The sequence below is a fragment of the Camellia sinensis genome, chromosome 2, assembly GCF_055761805.1.
Source record: "Camellia sinensis isolate YWXY chromosome 2, ASM5576180v1, whole genome shotgun sequence".
NCBI classification, from domain to species: Eukaryota; Viridiplantae; Streptophyta; class Magnoliopsida; order Ericales; family Theaceae; genus Camellia; species Camellia sinensis.
The window spans coordinates 81,708,375-81,715,448 of NC_138962.1; positions in this window are offsets into that span (position 1 = coordinate 81,708,375).

Consider the following 7,074-nt stretch of genomic DNA (forward strand, 5'->3'; position numbering starts at 1 on the left):
TACGCCGAAGGTGCAATTCTGCGGCTTTAACCTCAATATGTATTCCCTGATCCGTTGAAAGAATTTTTCCAGAGCGGTGTAGTGGCCCTCTCGGTCTTTGGACTTGACTATCATGTCGTCCACATACACTTCGACCTTTTTGTGGATCATATCATGCAGAATGGTGGTTGTAGCCCTCTGATAAGTAGCCCTAGCATTTTTCGAGCCAAATGGCATGACTCGGTAGCAATACGTTCCCCACAGTGTAGTAAATACAGTTTTCTCTCTATCTTCGAAAGCCATCAGAATCTGATTATACCCAAAAAACCCATCCATGAAGGAAAACAATGCATGGCCTGTGGTGAAGTCTACCAACTCATCAATATGTGGTAAAGGAAAGTCATCCTTCAAACTGGCTTTGTTTAAGTCCCGAAAGTCTACACAAACTCGAATTCTGCTATCCTTCTTCGGCACTGGGACAATGTTGGCCAACCAAGTTGGATACTCAGACACTAACAAGAAACGTACCTCAATCTATTTGGTGACCTCTTCTTTGATCTTTAATGCCCAATCTAGGCAAATTCTACGCAACTTTTGCTTGACTGGTCGGACATCAGGGTCAAGAGGGATCCGGTGCTGTACGATCTCAGGATTGATTCCAGGTATGTCTTCGTAGGACCACGCGAAAACATCTTTGAAATCTTTTAATAAAGCGACTAAGTGTTCACGTTCTTCTAAAGACAACGTGGACCCGATCTGGACCATGCGTGGATCCTTCGCAGTATCCACATTAATGGTAATGATTTTATCAATACAAGGTTTAATATACCTCTCATCCTCTTGATTAATCAAGTTTTTCAAAGCCAAAGGAATTTCTTCCTCTTCGTTTTCATTAAAAGTTTGAAAATCTTGGTCAATGCAATAAATAAGTGGCACAGAGGAGTAATTAAAATCTGTAGAGTTCTCATTCAACAGGTCCATCTCTTCGGTTACAACAGACACAAAAGCAAAAGAAAAGGAAGACCTAGATAGGACCTTGGCATCTGGGTTACCACCCTCGGGAATGCCTGACTCAGACCCCTCAAAGTCACTTGAATTTGATCCCGACCCCACAGACTCTATGGAATCAGATTCTAGCTCATTATCTAATTCAGAACTAGAAAAGTAGCCTTTCTCCAGCTGCCAAGTAAGAGATGATGCCTCTGATGCATCCAAAATGCCACTGGTTGGGTTCATACCCGATTTTCCCCCGATCATGGAGATGGTAAGGTTATCCCCCAAGCTCTCTAAGTCAACAGGAGGATCTGAAAGAAGACATACCAATGATGCCTCTACTCCAAGCTCGCTGTTGTCAGAGTCACTTTCTATGCCTTGTTCAACTTTAGCACTCGGTTCAACCTTTTTCTTGGCATCACTCTCTTATAACTGCAGGTCGAAGAAGATTTAGAAGCAGGGGACACGCTGCTTTGCAGAATTTATCCAGGGCTCGGAAAAACCGTAAAAGGGAAAATTCTCTCCCTCTCGAACAAAGTCACCATTTAGTGTTCCGCGGATCGGCCTGTGAATGAGCTCATAGCGTTTCCTGGCCTGCTTGGCTCTAGCTCTGCTTGTCATCTCTTCTCTTTTCCTGACCCAATCCTCTTTGGTGGGCACATAGCCAAGACTAAAGGCATGTAGATTATGCGTCACATCGGCCAATGTTGTGACGCCTTTCCGACCACTTCTTCCATGTCCCATTCCTGGCATATGTTGTAGTTTGTTCATGAAATAAACAGACTGGGCGCTAACATACATACCCTTATCTACTGCCAAGATGGTTTGCACTACTCGGGCCTCAGCCAGACTGAACCCTGAGAGGAATACATTTTCCTTGCCATGGTCGATTTCCAGCACTAGTATGGTTATCTCTGGTGGCAGATGGATGGATGAGTTCCCAAAGACAATTGTTACCCCCTTCCTGTGAGGGTATTTCAGTATTTGGTGGAGGGTAGAAAAGACTGCTTTCACAAGGTGCAGCCAGGGTCTTCCTAGCAGTAAGTTGAAGGTGGCCGGGACATCTAGGACATGAAACTCGACGTCCTGTTGAGCTAGGCCAACCTGAACTCAAATTTGTATTGTGCCCATCACTTCCCTGCTCGTGTTATCATATACCCGAATCACTTGGGCTGTAGGCACGAAATCTCCTAGTTTCAGGCCAATGGAATAAGTTGTGCAAGAAGTACAGACATTGATAGCCAAACCAGTGTCTATCAACACCATCGGTACCCATTTTTCTCTGCACTCAATAGATATGTACAGGGGTTTATTATGTGTTGAGCCTTCTGGCGGCAGTTCTCTGTCAGAAAATGTTAGGGTTGGGCTGGTACCACCTGGGAAGACCAATCCCACAAGCTGTTCAAGGGTGGTGTCAATGGATAATTTAGTTTTTTCTATTGCTGACAATATAGCCTGTTGATGTACCTGGGAGGCCATAAGAAGACCCTAGATCGAGATGTCAGCCTGGATTTTCCTAAATTGTTTCGGCACTGCCTTCTCTTCCAGCAGTTTCTCTTTCTGTTTCTCAACCTCTCTATCTTTTCCAGAGGCCTCAGGTTGGTCTAAGTGCAATGGTTTGAAATACCGCTCACTTCTTGTCATGTGATCAATTTTCTCAGTGTACCATGTATTGTTTGGAAGGCACTCACCCCAACCTTCATTAGTGTGAGCTAGGTATAGATTGTTATCCTCCTACCATACGCTTTCGGCAACCAATAAACTATTGTCTAGTTTCCTTGCAAGGTGTTGAGTCATTACAACTTTCTGCTTGTTTTCCACCCTTTCTCGTTCAAACACAACTTCGTGTTCTGTGTCCGCAGTATGTACAGTGCCCAGTCCCTGAGCTGAATTTTCCTCACTGGTACTTTTCGGCAGTTTCCCCTTTTCATTGGCCATTCTGGCCACTACAACAATTCTTGCTCCATTTTTCTCCGATTTTGTTTCAGTTCCTTCCTCCCTATCGGATTTATCACTCAACCACCCAAAGTTGTCCATCGACTTATTAAAGTCGAACCAGCTAATCTGTACATCTCCTTGATCTTGTTTGTCGAAGAACTGTAGGCTGTTTAAGTCCTCCTCAAACTCCGCCAGATCATCCAAACCTTGGCAGGGGCCATCCTCCTTAACTACATTGACCTCTGCTATAATTGGCAATACCACTTCCGGCCTGGCTTGATCAACCAGCACAATGTAGTGGCACGGATCATAGCCCTCCTCAAACAAGTTCTTAGAGTACTCAAGCAACGAATTCGTACTCTCCTTTAAGGTCGGCCTCCCTTCTACTATATTTGTCACCACCACAGGTTTAGGTTGAAGTGTGGATGTGTTTATCATGCACAAGTCCGTGCTTTTAGGAATGAACATCGTCGGTCTGGGTAGGTGGGAATGGGTAACATATATGTTGGGGTCATAAAGAAGGGCCAGTGTATGGATTAGGTTTAGGTTCTGATGTGGGGGAACTTGATTGTGGGCCAAGAGAGGGTTTGTAATTGTATTTGGCTTCTCGAGTAGTGTGATCACCTTGTTGTCAATGAGGTTTTGAATCTCATGACGCAGTCGGAAGCATTGGTCAGTATCATGACCGTGTTGTTGGTGAAACACACAATATTTTGCTGGGTTGTGTTTGGGTGGAAGAAGATTAGGTAGTGTACGAGGTTCTAACGGTCTAAGGTGCCCCTTTTTAATCAGCACTTTCATGGCTTAGGATAGGGTCATGTACAGTGGGGTAAAGGTCCTCTGGGATTGGATAGGGTTGGCTGAAGGTTGTGGAGCTGTATTGGCAAAGGGATTAGCGGTATTGGTTGTGGTGACAACATTTATATCTAATGGCCTCGCAATTGTACTACCACTGGCAGCATTGGAACTGCGAACAAATGGCCTTTTAGTTAGCTCTTTATCATAAAAAATGAGCCCCTACTTCATAGCATATTCAATCTAGACCCCTATTTCATGGAGCTCTAAGAACGTGGATAATGAGAGAACAATCATTTTCTGTAATAGCTTGCCTTGGAGATTTCGGACAACCATCCTTATCTGATCCTTCTCGAAAGGCCTCATGGTCATCATCGAGGCTTTAGCTCTCCACCTTGTTACAAAATCAGAGAAACCCTCCTTCGGCTTTTGACGTGTTGCTTTGAGACCACGAGTTGTGACCTCAATTTGGGTATTGTAAGAGTATTGAGCCATGAAGGCTTTGTCCAATTCCTCCCAATTTCGTTTCACTGAATCTTCCAACTTAGCATACAAGATGGCTGCTATACCTGACATAGTGCAACCGAAAAGGGATAGCTTCTGCAATCAGGTCAAGCCCATGGGTCGCAAAATATCCGAGAACAAACGCAAATGCACCATTGGGTTGCCGAAGACATCAAAGTGATCAATGTGCGGCATTTTAAACCGCTCTGGTAAGGTAACTGCAAACTCGGTGTACCCTTCCTCTATGTCTGGAATGGAGTCGACTCCTTGTGCTTTTTTGAACAATTTCTCTAGTTTGTTGACCTTAAGCACAGTCGGGTTAACCTCAAATTCAAATAGAGCCTCAGTTTGATGTACAGGTGCTTTGGAGGCCTGTGCTGGGATCGATGCCGTTAGATTGCCCTGATTGCCCTGATTTTCCTAGACATTAGCGGTATGGGCAGTGGCTCCGGGTGTTGGGATTCCCATAGGAGGTGCATGAGCGGGAGGTGCATGAGATGCATAGGCTGCTGTCGGTTGTGGTTGTTGTTGTTGTAGCCTGTTTAAAACCTCAGCCTGACGAGCTGTGACTTTGGCCTGTCGAGCAGCGTCTTGCTGCATGGTTTCAACTGTTCGCTGAAAATGATGAATTAAGTCTTCCATATTGACCGAGGGATACCGTGCCATTGGAATCGACGAATGATCTTAGAAGACTGAGCCTGACTAGATGCAGGTGAAATGAGGGGTGATTGCTGTAGAAACTAGACTAGTGAACTGTGCCTAACTCTTCTTCGTCTAGTAACCAGTGGGAGCAAAGCAAACACAGGTTGTCCTCTGACAAGATCTCCGGTTTTGTAAAGTCTTCTGACACGGGTCTAGAGTACTTGAGGGATATCAGGTCTTTCTGAAGCTATGTTGGTAAATTACTTAGCAAAAAGAAAGAATAAAATCAAATTAGACAACAGTTCGACCCTAATTCACAACAATCATAACACATAGTTGAACTGTAATCCCTACTGAACTCTGTTCTCAAACTCATGCTGATATGAACCATTCTGTATAGTCTCACTGTAAAAGCACATATCACGTAAAAGTACCAAAACACCCCTATGAGGGGGTAGGGATACCCTGTCCTAGATTTTTGGCATGATCTAAGCTGGACCATTTTAAACAACAAGTTTCACAACATCCTACAAATGGGTGACATCCTGTCCTAAGCTGGAATAGTCACTATAGCTTCATTTTATGCAACTAGGTCGAATGGTCAAAAGGGTACCTCGGCAAGATTTCCTAATATACCTCTCACACCTAACACCGAGAAGTGAAAGGTGGATCAAGTGGTACGACGATAGTCCAGATCCAAGGGTTGTGTTCCTATCGTGGCAGAGCCCGCAACCGGTCAGCCTTTTGGGCGAGCCTCCGACAAACCGTTCAGGAATAGCAGATGACAAACACAGTGACTTAGGCGTACTAATGCAAATACAATGCAAAGAAACATATAAATGTAGATCAAATTTCACATCATGAATTTCAAGTCAAGTTCTCTATTTTCCCCAACAGAGTCGCCAGAAATTGTAACTTGACTTTTCACGCTCCTTTCAGAAGACGAATAAGCCCTATAGTATCGGACTCCCGCGGTTCTAAATCTGATTCCACAAGTGTAATGTAAAATAGATAAATACCAAAGAGTCCAAATCCGACAAATCTTTTGAAAAATCGGTTTTGAATCAAATTGTCAAAAATGGACTGCTTTGTCAGATACAGAGTCGCCACCTAAATATTTTTTGAGAAATTTAGGAAACCCATGACTCATGCCAAAGACCACGTGTCCGTCATCACGAAGATTGTCTCGGCTTGGGAACTTAGGTATGAGAGGAGAAGGTCATGAATTGAGCACCCCCGCTCGCCCGATCAAAGATCGGCCTCTACTACTCATGATGTGAATCTTATTTACATTATATGCTCTTGTTCCAATTATTAGGTTAGCATTACTATGTGATGCTCACACAAGTATAGACTAATTTTCATGAAAATTGGAACATTTTGATTTCATGTTTGTTTTGAAAAAGTGTTTTGAATATGTACCACTTGAAAAAGTGATCTCATATATATACATTAATCAAAATATCCCAATTTTCAGGAAATAGCCTTCATCCACAAGCATTCAAACAGGTATATCAATTAAGCATTTAGCCTCATGGTAATATGTTTGATATGGCAGCAATCACACTCATGCACTATGCTAAAGCAAAAAATGCTTACCTCAAATGTCCGAAGGCGAGTCAAAAGAAAGAAAATAGTTAGAAAAAAAGAATGCACAATCCTAAATAATGCAATATGACTAATGCAACACATACAACGTGTAATTAATAGGCTTGGCTACTAGCATGGCATGTGAGTCAATCCAAGGCATGGGATAGTGCATGTATTCAAGTAAGGAATTTGAAATTGACATTCGAGTAATATGATGAGCCAAACTTTTATGCATGCAAAACGAATGGATTCAATTTATGGAAAATGCTATATACTATCCATCATAAGCAGATAAATAAAAGGGAGAAAGAATGGAGGTTGGAAGACACACAAATTATTACATATTTGTCCTCGTGCAAGAGGGTCTGAATATCCGAGTGTCCGAATTAACTACTTACTACAAATCCAAATGAATTAACAACGTAAATTAATTAATTATTACAAATTCAAATTGATCTAAGTAATAATTACGACATATTACTATTGAAGCATTAAATCAAAGGCACGGGAAGCGAGAAGCCACACGCATACGAATAAGAATATCCTCCCAGAAACTCTTTGTTTAGTGTCTAGTTTCTGTTCTATTTCGTAGTCAGAAAAATAATTTATTTTCATCCCAACCTCTTTTCTGTT